We start from the raw sequence: 16,357 nt of genomic DNA, 5'->3' as shown, positions 1-16,357 counted from the left end.
GCAATGGTAATCCAATCCAGTATTCTCACCTGGGAAATCCCATGAATAGAGGAGCCTGGTTGGCTATAGTCAATGGGGTCGCAAAGAGTTGGACAAGACTTAGCAACTAAACAACAATGTATATAGAAGGTATGTGAAATGCACCTAGCATATACTCTTCTTATTATACCAATAATATAATATCTAGTCAGCATGCTATAATTAATAATTATCATTACTGGGATTATAATTTTAAATCACTAATGGGAAAGGTGATCTGATTTGACTAAAAATCATATAAGAACTGATGACAAAGGAATTGGACCTGAAGGTTGCCAAGGTTCTGAGCCTGTTTCTAGCCTTGAGTCACTGATGGACTGATTCACAAACTCATGCCTTGTTTCCCCCAGCCTTGCCTGTACAGACAACTCCACCAGCGTTTTGGTAATCTTGTTTTGAGATCTTCAAATGAAACTCCAGGAGTGCTTTATTGCAGAATTGGCACTTAAGTTGCTGAAAGTTAAAACAGTAAAACTTTTTTCAAAGGAATTTCAAACCTAAATCAGTCAAAAAAAAAAATTAGAATGAATTTAGCATTATTAACCAGACTTTCAAATGTGGCTTTTGGTTGCTTCTGTATACAACTCTAGGAAGGAAATTGTGTCCCTTATAGCATCCATCCAAGATAAAAAGTTTAGCAGTCGTCTGAATGAAAACCCAGCTGGATATATGTTTAACAAGCAGCATTTTAAGTATGAAGGCTGAGAGATGTATTACGACCAATATGTGAATGTCGTATCCACCCACCATCAAACCACAGGACTGACTGCAATTGGAACTGAGTAGGCATGAGGTTTTGGTTAGATGTGGGCACAAGCAAACCAACTCTGAGGTGTCAGCACTGGGTGACAGGAGCAGGACTTATCAACAAGCTGCTATCTCCCTCTCATCACCCACCAACTAGAAAATGTGCAGGAAAGATAAAAACTGTTTGCCCCTAATTGTGCTTTAATAGACTAAATTTGGGGACTACTGGAGCAACAAGTAGGATTTGGTTCATTTTTGGTTTGAGGCTTGTGTATGTATTTATTTCCTTTTTTTTTTTTTTTTGGCATGCAGGATCCTAGTTCCCCAACCAGGAATTGAACCTGAACCCCCTTCACTGGAAGTGCATAGCCTTAATCACTGGACCACTAAGGAAGAGCAACTTTCTGAGTGTCACCTATGGAGAATTTGAAGGAATGGAGTCTTCCCTAAAAAATTGTCAAAAATGGTAAGCCTTTGCTTGCAAGTTTTCCTGTAGCCGTTAATTTTAAAAACAAGCCATGGCCTCTTTTTTCAGTCTCAGGCATAAAGAAAAAACTGTTTCCCTTGTGTAGACGCCTCCTGTGTTCCCAGCAGTACCCCAGACGTGATGTTTGTCTTAGGCTGAGGGAAGGGAAGCCAGGCAGAAAGTGAGCTGAGAAGTGGCTTTTTTTCTAAGTGTGGCAGATCATTAATAATCAGTGAAGGATGGACTCAGGAAGCCTCCAAGCACATATTTCTAGGATTGAAGTTGAAGACTTCATTAATATTCTAGTGGGATATTGTTCCCATGAAGTTTTCTGAGGGCCGAAAATCTCACCCAGAGTCCCCTGTTGGCAACGAGAGGAGCAGTGAGCTCTCAGGCAGCTCAGGGACCTAATCAGTGAAGATAAGAGAACTGTGTTCTCTGCCCCAAAGTAGGAATGAGCTGTTTTGCCTGGTCGCTGCTAACTGGTTCTGATTGAGTCTCCTTGACTCGCTAATCTCCCATATTGTGGCAAAATGCTGAAAATCCATTTTTTTGGAAAATGTTTAGCTTTGCGAACACAGAGTGTGCCAGTTTATCTTACCATATTCTGAACTTCTTCATCTTGACAGAGTATATCAGTCTGTGCCAAAGGTCTTCTGAATTTTAGTTTAGTCTGCATGCACGCATGCTAAGTTGCTTCAGTTTGTCCAACTCTTTGTAACCCTATGAACTGTAGCCCACCAAGCTCCTCTGTTCATGAAATTCTCAGGCAAGAATACTGAAGTGGGTTGCATTTCCTCCTCGAGGGTTCCTGACCCAGGGCTCCAACACATGTCTCTTTACATCTCCTGCATTGGCTGGCAGGTTCTTTACCACTAGCGCCACATGGGAAGCCCTGTTTGTCTAAAACCAGCTTATCCCTACGGGCCCAACACACAGATAAGAGAAAACGGTGTCTGAAAGTGAAAGTGAAAGTGTTAGTTGCTCAGTCATGTTCGACTCTGTGACCCCATGGACTGTAGCCTGCCCGTCTCCTCTGTCTAAGCAATTCTCCAGGCAAGAATACTGGAGTAGGTAGCCATTTCCTCCTTCAAGAGATCTTCCCAACCCAGGACACAGATAGGAGAAAAACAGTTGTCTACATTTTGGCTAAAGAAAGAAGGAAGGAGAGAAGAGGGGAGACTTTCTTATTAACTAAAGTACCAGTGTACAGACACTAAGTGTCATGAGTGGTCCCAGGAACAGTTAGGAAATGGATACCTCAATATCTAAATCTGACCTTGGGGTGAATAGGGGGAAAAGAGGAAGACAGAATCAGTGCTAATCTCTGCCTATCTTGGGAATAGTGTGTTAGGAGGTAGAAAGCAGCCCATCAAAGAAAAACAAACAGCAACAAAAAATACTGGGGAGGAGGCAGAAATCCCTTTATTTTATGCAAAATCTCCCAAAGAGAGGAAAGAAAGCAAGTAAGTAATAAATAACACACTCATGTTTAACCTGGAGCCAAAACAACCCTCAGAGTTGAGACCCCGCAGAATTCCTCTCCTGCCAGCCCCGGGGCCATTAGCAGGCCACCCATCCAGGTCAGTGGGTGACTCTCCCACCTGGACACCTGGAAGTTCAGCCCCAGGTAGAACTATCTTTTGTAGAGCTCCGATGAGCACAAGCCCTGCTTGTTTAAATCAACATCTCCATGCCCTCCATCTCATTTCATCCCATTCTCATCCTTCTTGTTTTTTTTTTTTTTTTTTTAAGCCCTTACAGGAAACGTCACCAAAACATAAAAGATCAATAGATCATTAGGTTGTCTAATGGCGGACATTTTCCATGTGAAGCTCTGAATCAACAGCGAACAAAAGCAACTGTTCAGAACCCTCCAAAAAAAAAAAAAAAAAATTGCCCAGTAATTTTAAGTTAATGGGCAAGATTAATGGATTGTCATATAATATGAAGGGAAAGTATTAGAAAAAAAAAAAAAAAAACCCAAGTGGCTCTACAAAATTGGTTTGGAATTGGAGTCTACCTGAAGACCTTTCAGCCAGAGGATTACTGTCGGTGGTGCTTGCAGCTAAGCTGTGTATTAATTTGAAAGCCATGCCTTGTATGGATACCCAGCACTTAGTGGTTGGTTTTATGTTAAAAATGCTTAGTATGAAACCTGTGCTGAAAGTTTGCCCAAACATCTCATAGTTGATTGCAAACCCGAGTGCCTGGGGGCTGTGAGCCCACACCTCAAGAATGCTGGTGATTGGGTGACAGTTTGGCTCCACACCTGGGTTTGTTGAGGCCTCTTAGCGGCTGCTGGGAATTCGCCCCGCCTGGGGCCCACCGGTCTCCCCGTCACCCCTCTGACAGATGAAAACACAACGGGGTCTGTTGCCTGACTGACACATTCCTCTCCTGTCTGCCTCTGAAAGGACTTTATTTAACTGTCCTGGAGTCGGGCTTTTGAGTGACAGATTGTGAAGGGTAAAAGTCATTCAGTTCCATTAAGCTCTGTAACTGCTCTGGAACAAAACACCTTTAAAAAAAGTGTCGGGGGAGAGGGGGAAAATAGAGCTGAGGAGAGTAGGGGCATGAGCTTTAGGGAGAGAAAAAGGGGATTCTTTTCAGGTTCCGAAACAATCCTTCTCTTTGCCTCTGTCTATCAATTAGGGCTGCATTCCCAGAGGGAATATGGGCCTGGCCTCATTGGTGTCATTCAGCTGCCAATCTCCTGACAGGGACACCAAAGGGCCTCATGTAGCGCTGCGGAAACTGTCTGTCAGGCCATCAGCAGCTGCTATGACGACATCACCTCCGTTTTTCTATGTCTATTATAGAGAAAGGGGGGTTGGGGTGGGGGCTCACCCAACAGAGTCTGAGAGTCTCGGCTCCAAAGCTCATATTTTCCTTTTCCAACCCCCACATTGCCTCCATCCCAGGGTGAATTTCTTCACAAAAACAACGCCAGATTTCCTTGCCTGGTTGGGCAATGGGGGTAAATAATAATTCACCAGCTGAGGACATGGGCTTGGGTGTGAGAACGGGGTTCTGTTTCTGGGAAGACTGAAGTCCTGACTGAATACATTCAATGACTCTGGTTCAAATGAGTCCAAAGAAACTGGTGAAAGGTGGCTCAAGCCCCTGAAAGACCTCAGGCCGAGCTGTGTGAAAAGCCATGTGGCCTCCCCAGTGGTTTCCTGCCAAGCTTTAACCTTGTTTGGGTTCCTGTGGGTTTCATTCCCCTGTGAGTTCTGCTTGGAGACTGAAAGCTTCAGTGGAGCTCTAAACTCTAAGCCAAACTCAGCACCAAGCAACCACTTTCCACTTGTCTGTTTTTCTGCCTCATTCGTTGCTTTCCCCCAAGGCCAGACTCACAGGCTGACTTGGACTGGCCCCAAAGACTCCTGGCCACAGTTGATCACTCTGAAGACCCAAGACTATGAAAGAGGGGTCCCCAAGCTTTGTGGCTTGACTGGGAAAAAATCTCCCTCCTCCCTCCTCTGACTCTCTCTCTGCTCTCCCCTCTCCCGATTCTGCATGAGAGCAGGAAGTGAATCAGAGCCTCAGTGGCGACCTGCAAAGATGCCTGATGGCCTTTCTGTGGCTTGAGATGGCTGCTGTTTCCCTGGGAGCCTTTTCACATCACAGGGAGCTACTTCCAAAGAGTAACAACAGAACAGCACTTCGTACCAAGCACAGCTGCCAAGTGTCACAGCCGGGCCTTCTGTGTTTCGATACTTCTGCTTCACGTCAGGAAGGAGACTACAGTACTTCACGGGTTCCACATGAACCGTACAAAATGTTTAGCCAAACCCTGTAAGAACATGTACATAAAGCTGTCTCCGTGTTCCCAGGGCTGTGATGTCTCTTTTCTGTCGCTTCTTCTGTCATTCTGAAAGCTCCACTGGGGTCCTGCACTTCCTGATCATAAACTCCACTAGGGTGGCTAAAACCTGTTCACACAGCAGTACACTGGTCTCTGGCATCTAGATGCTAGACCTCAGATATCTGCCACCTCCATGAGGACCATACCTGGAGAAATTCAAAATTAGCCAGACTTTTAACACCAAGCATATTTGCAGAGGAGCAAATGAACAGGATAATGAGAGAGAGAAGGAGACTAACTTGATCATAATCTTCCTGCTCGGCAGCCTCAAGAAGACACATTCAGGAGTCAGCCCTTTGCCATCTGCAGCAGTAAAAGAGCAGCAGCCAAGGGAAGCACTAACAGTTCACTAATGAGTGAATATTTCCAAATTGCTTTGCATGCCCTTCATTGTGGCTGCTGCACATTTTCATTACTGAAGAAGAGAGGAAACCAAGCTAAGGGATTGGTTGGGGAGGTAGAGATACACACATCCTGCAGGCATCCCCCAAAAGCAACTTCAGTTATTGGATCCAAAGATGTTGGAGCATTTTGCTCAGGTTGAAGTATCTTGAAAATACTACTTGGAGCAGCCTCCAGCGAGCAGACGCCTGGAGCTCATGGGTGCTGGATGGTAGTGTGGATTCCCATCCAGGGGCTCCACCTCACAATCCAAGGTCCTGAAAACCCATCCCTTCTCTTCATGATTTTTCACAAGGACCTCAGATCCAATACTGTAAGATGCTTACATTTTTGGCTCTACCATAGACAGTGGTTTCCAAACATTTCTCAATCGAACACCCGATTGCATAAGATCTAAATATGGAATTGTCTGTGCTGGAAAGACAGCTGTCTTTGTTCACCACCTTCGCAAGGAATCCCTGACTGTTTGCACGCACCCTGGATTCTACATAGTACTCTCTGGCCTCATGCTCCAACATCTATTATATTAGCCACTGTGCACTTGTTGATTTTCTTTACATTGTGCTAGCAAAAACTAAACGATCCTTTGGGCCCTCAACAGCAGTGAGGCTGCCTTCCTTGCATATGATATCCATTGACTAGTACCATCTTTGAATTGTTTATTCTTATATTTTCCCATGACTAGTTATACTGGGGATAACCTTAAACCAAATCTGGTACAATTCAATTTCAATGGAATAAATATTTGGAATCTAAAGCCTATTAAGTCTTTATCTATAAGTTCAGACAATTCACTCTCACCAATAGGAGGGAACTGCCCCAATTATGAATTAGTACTCCTTTTATGTCTCCTTTTATAGACATAAAAGAACAATCAAACCCATCACAAATGCCACTCATCCATCTTTCATTTTCACTTTCATGAAAACCATGAGGGCTTTATGTGTAGGAGGCACTTGACATATCTTTATGTAACAAGCACTTGACATAAAAAATACCTAATTCCTTTCCCACACCCCAACTTGGAAAAATTCTAAAACAAGAAATATAAATGCATATCATGTCACCTTGTGCTGATGGTTACTTCTGTTAGTCTCTGTCCAGAAGTGAATAGGAAGTGGGGATTTGAATGACCACCCATAATCTTCACTGATGCCAAGCTGGTGAGCATGGCTCCAACACATTGCCTGGGATGTCGCAAAGTTCTAAAAGATCACATAGACCCATATTCAAAGGTATATAAAACTCCATTATTGTGAAAATTATCTACCAGTTTCTCAGCTACACATCCAGCTCTCCTGATACAAAAGATAACTTTGAAGGAATTAGGATACAAAAGTGTCAGAATAACCAAAAATAATTGACTGAAAAAATCTAATATATCAGCTTTAAGTAACAAACTTACATATGAGAAGTGTATTCTTAGCACTTCAAAGAAACCTTTTGGAAAAGCTCATTTGAAAAAATGAATAGAACTTCTCTATTAAAAGTTCAGAGACAGCTGTCAGATCCCAAAATAGTAGTAAGGCTAAATTTTTCCAAGTTGAAATCTTGCTCCTGAAAGGTTGTTGCTGCGTTGTGAAAGACGCCGGGATTCTTGGCATCCGGAGGAGAGGAATTCAATCCAGGGCCAGTGATGAGGCTTGATCGCTCAGAGCTTTTGTGTAATAAAGTTTTATTAAAGTATGAAAGAGATAGAGAAAGCTGACATAGACATCAGAAGGGGACAGAAAGAATGTTCCCCTGCTAGCTTTTAGCAGTATGTTATATACCTATCTGCAAGCTGTTAATTAGAGAAAGAAGGTGTCTTAAAACTCAGAGTGGCACCAGGCCCCTCACCCACAACGTGCATTTCGAGGTAACATTGGCACAAGGTGAGTCATCTGGGGCCATAAAACAATTGACATGAATCTTGAAGTAAGGCAGGTTTCCAATTAAAGATATAGTTTCATTAACGCAGATTAGGAGAACAATATATGAGTAAAACATACTGGTTTGTTGAGCCTTTCTCGATTCTGAGTCTTAAGCTGAATGGACTTGAAAAAAAAACAGAGTCTAGGGTAAATACACAGTTCATTAACATAGCTTAAGAAAAGCATTTCCATAAGAAAAACACATTGGTTAGCTCAAGGTTTGAGAAAAGTTAAGTTCTGGTGGAACCAGGTGTCATCATGGCAACACAGAATTTTAAGAGAAACCTTTAAAATTTGTATAGATAGATAAATAGTGAAGTCGCTGAGTCATGTCCGACTCTGCAACCCCATGGACAGTAGCCAACCAGGCTCCTCTGTCCATGGGATTTTCCAGGCAAGAATACTGGAGTGGGTTGCCATTTTCTTCTCCAGAGGATCTTCCTGACCCAGGGATCGAACCTGGGTCTCCCGCATTGTAGGCAGACGCTTTACCATCTGAGCCACCAAGGAAGTCAAAATTTGTATAGAGAACAGAAAAATCTTCTAACACTTGCAGCCTATTTTCTCCATTTGGAGACCCCCTAGCCTTCCTGCTTGTTACCCTCTCACTCCTCAACAGTGATCTTAGACTAAGGATTAAAGATACACAGATACACTAATTTTTTTTTTTTTTTTACTCTCCTAGACCCTCTGGACTATAATATAAAATGACTTAACTAGAATAACCATTATCTAGGAGAAAACTGTTTTTTTTAAAAAAGGAACTTAGCTAAGAAAAGTCAATCTAAAAGTAAAATTAACCCAAGTTGAGAGAACTGAGCATTGCATGGACTATAAATTTAATCAAAATATTTAGGGTTTGTCTTGTTTCTTTTATATGATAGACTACTTTTAAAAAAAATTATGCCCTTTAACTTTCAACACCTGTTTTTTCTTAGAGACAGAAGGAGAAGGAATGGAAAAAAATCGGATAGAACAAAGGAAGAGGTAAGCAAGAAAGATGGTTGAACGTGTTACTAAGTTTAATAATGACTCACCCCCGAAATGTCCATTCATCAGCTGCGTTAAAAAAGCCACAGAGCCCAAAAGATGAATGGGAGCTGTAGGAAAGCAAGCCAGTCACAGATGACTTTCTTCAATCTGTTGACATTTGATTAACATTTGAACTAAGTAACGAGAAAAGGTTGATCTTGCTCCAAAGTGAAGTTGGGCATCATGGTGCTCCATTGCCTGAAGGAACTTGTCACCAAACAACTCCTGTCCCATCATCTTTTTTTCTAACTTGTAGCCTTTATTGCTTTTTATGTGTTTAGAAACTGAAGCACTTTGTACTAAAATGCTGTTTAATCATTTGTAAAAAGAAAAGAAAGCAAATTCTCACAAAGCACAATGCCTTCTGCTGTCCTGGGAAAGCATGCCTTTAATTGGAACCAAAAGTCCAGCATTGTTTGTATGTTGAAAATGAATGTATTTCATTCCATTTCACACTTTTTTATTATAATTTTATAGGGAGTAATATTAAAGAAGTTTTGGCAGAAGATTTTTGTTTTAAAATGTGGTTCCAAGAGCCAAAACTCAGTTTTCTTGTCCTTCCCCATTTGTTTCTCTCTGATGGCATTGACAAATTCACAGTGCAAAGCAGCCAATTCTTATTCCTTGCTGGAACCTTTTTGTCTTTCCAGGGAAAGGAGAACTTTTTCTTCTAAGATTGTGAAGATGAAAGAATCAAAAGAATCTGCTTCATCTTGGTTTTCATTTGTTCAATACACTTGTTCAGAATATTTTAAATGCCCACTTTTCCAAAAGAATTGGATCTGATCTATTTCATACTCATTTTACAGGTGAAGAGAGAACATGGAACTCAACCAAAAGGTTAGGTGAGACTGGTATAAGCCACAGACTAAATCATGATACTAAAAGATGTCATTCCTTTCTTTTTAAGGGTCTCTCTCACCAAGGACGACATGGTTAAGCCACTGTCTCTCTCTGATTCTTAACTACACAACATAAGTAATATTTCATATCAGTCGTGCCATGACAGAATATACTTGTGGCCTTTCTGTAAATTCCTGATAAAGATCTTCCATCTTTGGTTTTGATTTATCTCCTGGTTTCTTCCATGACCCAGGCCACTGGGAAAATCAAAATCCAAGCTGAGAGCCAACCAAGAATTTAAAACCAACTTCAACTGGACAAGTTTATGAACATCAAGCAAATTAAAACTTTTATTCAATTCTTTTAGATGTACATTTCATTAAAACTGAGTTTCTTCTACTTTACATTGTTGAAATGCTTTTATAATTAATTGGCCATTTTTCAACAACAGTCACACTCATGTACTTTTGAATAGGTGTCAGAAAACACCACTGTGCTCTTAACATTGGTTTGACATTTACAATTCAGGCTTCTAATGTGCAGAAATGGCTTTCATGCTAGACTGATGCACTGCCTTTTCTAGATGAATGTACACTGTGGTATCTGAAAACGGTAACATGGTTAATCAGTTGCATTCTGAGCATCAGTACTTAGGCGGTGCTTTCACAATATCTGAAATAGAGTAGGACCCCTGGTATAACACAGCTGATCTCTTTGGTCACTGAGCCAATGTGCTCAGTCATTTCAGTCGTGTCCAACTCTTTGCAACCCTATGGACTGTAGCCCCGCCAGGCTCCTCTGTCCATGAGATTCTCCGTAAGAATACTGGAGTGAGTTGCCATGCCCTCCTCCAGGGGGATCTTCCCTACCCAGAGATCAAACACACATCTCTTATGTAGTACATTGGCAGGCAGGTTCTTTACCATGAGCACCACCTGGGAATCCCAGGTGGGATTTACTGAGCCAATAAAGTCTTTTTTGCTTAAAGTAGTTTGAGTTTCCTGTCTGAAGTGATAAAGGGAGACAGATAATGTATGTAATCACAATGCAATGTGATAAATCTTAAGGTGAAGAAAAAAACGAAGTGCTTAGGAAGCACTGGACAGACAGTATTGCTTCTTTTGGGGACTCTGGGTAAAATGACTAGGTCTGCATAGTAATCTTTAAAGAGCCTCCACCTGGACTCCACCCCCATATTCTATGATTCAGGGACATGTCAGTTCCTTAGGGCATCTCTCCCATTGTCCACAATGGCTCCACCGGGCACTGGTGTGCTCATGGCCATCTGGTCACTGGGAAAGCCCTGTTACCTTTCTCTGCCTACTTAAAGATTCCATCAGATGATTAACATGGCGGGTCATAGTTTGGAAATGCAAACCCATAGCCAGTTAGTGGAAGAGGAGGTGAACCTGCCAATCTATAATCACACCACCTGAGACACTTCCAAAACTTACCTCAGGACATCCCTGGGTCCTTAGGTAAACCCTTAGATTTGAGGCTTCAGAAAATGAATCCCATATGTGTCTTCCTCCTCGATGAGATGTACATTGATCTGGGTGAAGCATCATAGCTGTTCTATGTAAATATGAAAAGCATTTGAATATGTGCTGGTATGGGTATCATAGGAGGGGGAATAAGAATCAGAGAAAGTTCCAGGTATTTTCATCATTCTAACAGTAGACGACAGTCTGAATTTCCTTTCCTGTAGTGCCTACAATTAGGTCATTACATATAGGTACTGAATGAACCCAGAAAATGGCTTAGTCTTCTTCCCTCAACACACAGATCCTTCAGCCAGAGAAGTATGTGGGGCCCTCCATACATCTGGACAAAAGAGGCTATTCCTTCCTCCCTCTCTCCAGGCCAACTGTACATTTTAGATGCAGTGGAAATAAAAACATGTCATCCATTGCTGATGGTCCTGACACCAGAGCCGTCTCAACAGAGGTATGGCTTCTCACCATCCGTATATTCAGTCCTTCAGTGCACCATCACTCATATTAGATATATGTCTAATATTAGTGTCACTAGATGCTTTTGAACTGTGGTGTTGGAGAAGACTCGAGAGTCCCTTGGACTGCAAGGAGATCCAACCAGTCCATTCTGAAGGAGATCAGTCCTGGGTGTTCATTGGAAGGACTGATGTTGAAGCTGAAACTCCAACACTTTGGCCACCTCATGCGAAGAGCTGACTCATTTGAAAAGACCCTGATGCTGGGAAAGATTGAGGGCAGGAGGAGAAGGGGACGACAGAGGATGAGATGGCTGGATGGCATCACCGACTCAATGGCCATGAGTTTGGGTAAACTCTGGAAGTTGATGATGGACAGGAATGCCTGGCGTGTTGCAGTTCATGGGGTCAGAAAGAGTTGAACACGACTGAGCGACTGAACTGAACTGAACTGAATATTAGTGACAATATTAGCCAGGGAACTACAAACTGATAAAGCATTCTTTAATGCATCCCAGTTTTGACCCACCCAATATGACTGGCCATCCTGAAGAAAAACCAGGCCCTTATTTATGTCACAGCCTCTGTGACTGTGTTGAGAGATGGCAAAGTGGGTGGCTGGCTGGCTGGGAGGATGGGGTATACCTATTAGGTACTATGTTAAGTTCTTGCATCCGTCGTGTTTTGTTTCCATGGCTGTCCTACCATGAGAAAACTGTTTTATTTGTCTTGCAAGGGAACTGAGGCTCAGAGACATTTGTTAACTTGTCCAAGATCTCACATCTAAGAAGCAGTGGAACCTGACTTCAAATGTGGAGGCTGTATTCTTGCCCATTATGCTCGACCACCTCCCCCAGCTTTTGCTGTTTTCCCAGACAGGAGGCAATTCAGTCCCACAGTCCACTCAATATCTTTTGCTTGACAGATTTTTCTTCAGATCATCAGATAACACACACAAGGTGCTTGTAACTTAAGCTAACAATATTATTCCCAAAGTGGTGTTGGAAATTTACAAAAGTCTTGTATGTGTATTTTTAGCAGATATTACATACATGAACTCAAGCTCTGAGAGCTCATGACTGTATATCAGGGTAAATCCCCATACATACCATCCTCTCCAAAAAAAAAAATCCTTGAGAGAACATTTACCTGTCCAACAAATGTTTCTTGCTTATCTCCTACATGATACTGGAAGAATAATAAATGGTTAGGTTAATCTTTGCATTACTTTGGCAGAAACATTAACAAGCAACTCCAGAGGGGAGAATAAACAAACTTCTATGACAGTACTATCAGCCAAATCCTTTGAGTGTGAAGTGGAAGAATCATAAGTACAGGAAAGAGTTTGAAAGGAAGTAGCATTTTAATTAAGGCTTGGAGATTAAGAAGAATGTTGACGACTGCAGGGGAAGAAGAAAATTCCAGGAACAGTGAACATAAAGAAAACAAGGTGTTAGGGCAAAGGCAAGTTTTCACACAGGTGATAGTCCAATGTGATTAGTAGATAAGAGATAAGAGCCTATAGAAAACTCTTAGGAGGAGCTGACAGGTGGAAGGGCCAAACCATAGACGACCTCAGAGAGGACACCTGGTGTTTTTTTCTGTCCACCACCCCCGCTGCCTTTAGACAGCTGCTTCTCCTTCACTGCGTGTGGTCCTGGTGAGGTTGTCATCACTGAGTTCAGGCACACACATTCATGGGGGTGGGCACAGCGTTCAGGAGGAGCTAGTCAGGCCAGCAGTAATGACTAACCCGGGGGTGAGCACAAGATCCCAGCAGGATTCATGTAACTATAGCAGAAGAAAGAAATGCCTGTCTCCTTCACTTCTGGATGTGGGCAGCCCATTTCCCTGTTACCTGGAAAGAGAGTGTCTATAAAAGGAAGCCACAATAATGAGAGACCTGGAGCAAGGAGGTGACAGAGGGACACAGAGCCTACAAGGCACTGATTGAGCATCTGGATTCACCCATGCCGGAAGCTCTATATCTCTGTCTGAATGAGCTGCTCAGTTATCTGACTCTAATGTCCCTTTTTGCTTGAGTTAGTTTGAGTTAAGAGTCCTGACTAGTACAGCTGTGAGTGCCATGCTAAAGAGTTTGAGTTTATTGAAATAAGAAAACCACTGAAAACCTTTACTTTTAAATGCTTGGAGAACAGAGACTTACACTATAGACAAAAGACTGTGGAGAGGGCTTCCCTGGCGGCTCAGTGGTAAAGAATCCGCCTGAGGATGCAGAAGACACAGGTTTGATTGCTGGACCAGGAAGACCCCACATACCGTGAGGAAACTAAGCCCATGCTCCACAACTACCGAGCGTGTGCTGTAGAGCCCAGGAGCCCCAACTACTGAGCCCGCATGCCGAAACTACTGAAGCCTGAACATTTTAGAGCTCGTGCTGCGCAGTAAGAGAAGCCACCACAGTGAGAAGCCCATGCACTGCGAATAGAGGAAAGCCCTCAAAGAAACAAAGAGCCAGAACAGCCAAATAAATAAATAATTAAAAAAAAAAAAAAAGACTGTGGAGGGATTAAATAATCTTTCAGGAGTCAGGGGCAATAATCCACAGAACCTTCTAATTCACTATGGGAATGGAAGAAGTGAAACCAATACTACAGCCATAACAGGATGGTAAACTTTGCTATCCAGAGTGATCCAAGGATCCACACTAACTGATGACATAAGTTTGAACTATACATTTTCCTCAATATTATTAGTAAATCTGGATAGTAGCTATCTCAGCCCACAGGGTAACGATATCTCAAGGGGAACAGGTGACTTGTAAGGTCAAGGAATAGGGCCTGAAACAGCATTAGTGTAGCAAATGTGAAGCGTCTGGTTACCTCTCTGTCTGAAACCCAAGACGTCTGAAAGAAAAGAGGTGCTGAAATATCTGCAGTTGGCAGTGACATCTGAGAAAGTGGTGCCCACCCCCCATCCCACGTATGAGCACAGGGATCGTGACTTTCCTGTAAATAGCTTTGAACCTTCTTCTCACCTCCAACACTGACTTCTCTCTTGGAGAAAGAGTAAAGCTACTTTGCTCTTGGGCCTAGGCCTACAGCTTATTGTCCCCGATAAGGGATGTTTGGCAGGTCCACATCACAAGATGAACCCTCACCAAATAGGAGCTACTCAGGGCTGGGGGAAAACCCCAAGTGGGCACTTGATCTTCTGGAGCTTCTGGCTAAGAGAACCTATAAGCCCAGCAACGTGCCTCCTCAGAACTAGGAGGGTCCGCCTCTGGGGCAACTCCTTACCGTGATGATTTAAAATAGCAGCAAGAGATTTGAGGAGGTGACGCTGCCAAGTCTAAGCAAGAAGCTTCCCAGGATCCTGGGCTTTGCACTCACCTCTCCTTAGCCTCCGCAGGCTCCTCCTCCCACTGCTGGAGGAGAAGCAGAAGGCCAGCCAGTTGTAACTCACGTAGGGGAACTTTGCAGTGGAGGTCTGCAATGGAGGCTGTGGCAGGGGAGGGTGCAGGTAGACCCACTGGGGCTGAGGCTCAGAGACTCCAAGCTGCCTCTTGCTGCAACAGCCCCACTGTATCTGATTAATTCCCAGACACTCATATTTCACATTTGCACAACACTAAAGTAGGGGTGCATCGTATAATCAATGATGTGTCATACTTTGAAACGGGTGTCACTTTTTCCTTTCTTGATGATTTTTGAAATAATGGTGTATTTTATAATTGATGGTGTTTTAGGTTCAATAAAATGCTGTATGGGGAATTCCCTGGTGGTCCAGTGGTTAGGACCCAACACTCTCACTGCTAGGGCCCCAGGTTCTATCCATGGTCAGGGAACTAAGATTCTGCAAACAGCACGGCACAGTCATAAAAAAATAAAATGTTGTATATCAGGACCACCTACTCACCATGTAAACTAAGATTTCCTGCCCATTCCCCAAAGACATTTTACAGTCTATTGCAGCAGTGGGAACAGGAGTCACGAAAAGTGTTCCCAATACAGCAAGAGAAAGAAATGATCTAGGCATTCAGTTCCTCAGAAGTTACAACATACAAAAGAAGGATGACCTGTGAACTATACACATTTGGCAAATGGCATACTGCTGCCTCCTATAAGAAGCCCCCAGCTCCATGTGGTGCTTCTCATCTTTTTTTTGGTGGGGGGGGGGTGCAAAAAAACAGGTGCAAAGTTTATTATTAGAGACACAGCCAAACAAGTGGGAGAGCACAAAGACAGTTTGTTAAGACAGAAGCAAGGTAGAGATGCACACTTGGGAAGAAAGGGTGGGCACCCCCACCCACCTAGTGAAGAGGAGCCTGGGTGTTTCTCATCTTGACACCTGGTTTGAGAGCAGATGGTGGCAAAGGTGGTAAAGTGATGGAGATGATAAAATGACAGTGACAATGATGAGACCTAACATTTAGATAGAACTGAACAGCATTCAGAACATTTTTTCAAACATCACATAATCTCAGACCCTGCTGGTATTGTTGTCTGTCTTTATAGGCGACGACACTGAAGCACACGCCTGGGTGCCTTCCCCGAGGTTGCACAGTGAATGGTAGAGAAATGACTAGATTCCTGAGACATATGATCTTTCCTATGACACTTAACCTATTCTATGAGGGGAAGGGGAAGATTTAGCCATAGGAAGACCTTTCTTCAACCCTTTCAAACTCAAGAAGTAGAATAATGATCATGATAAATCTATTTTTTACCAACATTCCAGAAAAAAAAATTGTTAATAAAGACAGCGAAAAGGGGCAAAATGCCTGTTTTAAATCATGGTGTTTAAAATGATGTTTACATTAATATTGATCATTGAAATTTAATATGGTAATTTGTGCCTCAAAGGCACATTTTTCTAACTGTTAAAGTGATATAAATTTAGAAAATAATAATACGTCCAAAACTTTGAAAGTATTTGCACCACCAATCAGCCCAGCGTTGATGAGTGCCTTCAGCAAGCAATCAACATGCACATGTGAACAGAAAGGCTGGGACAGAATTCTTCCCTCCTGGGAACAGACAACGCAATTACAATGGAATTAAGGGGATAAGATCAACATTTTAAAATATATCAATACTGAATAGCACAGGCAATTATATTCAATATCCTGG

General features: G+C 42.6%; 1 long non-coding RNA gene across 4 annotated transcripts in view; it reads left to right on the top strand.

The window, feature by feature from the left end:
- The window catches only part of LOC107132417 (uncharacterized), a 456,535-nt gene extending 442,265 nt beyond the window's left edge, over window positions 1–14,270 (top strand). For 2 of the 4 annotated variants that reach the window (XR_003034379.2, XR_003034374.2), the window contains 3 exons: window positions 1,099–1,252; window positions 8,377–8,425; window positions 9,121–14,270. This is a non-coding gene — a long non-coding RNA (uncharacterized lncRNA). Of the gene's footprint in view, window positions 1–1,098; window positions 1,253–4,784; window positions 6,416–8,376; window positions 8,426–9,120 lie in introns of those variants that run through there. The other 2 variants (XR_003034375.2, XR_003034377.2) reach the window with 2 other exon arrangements.
- Window positions 14,271–16,357: the final 2,087 nt, after the last annotated feature.

Source organism: Bos taurus, chromosome 4 (genome assembly GCF_002263795.3).
Source record: "Bos taurus isolate L1 Dominette 01449 registration number 42190680 breed Hereford chromosome 4, ARS-UCD2.0, whole genome shotgun sequence".
In the NCBI taxonomy this organism is placed as follows: Eukaryota; Metazoa; Chordata; class Mammalia; order Artiodactyla; family Bovidae; genus Bos; species Bos taurus.
Note: the sequence above shows the minus strand (reverse complement) of the source record. Positions and strands in the feature narration are given on the sequence as shown.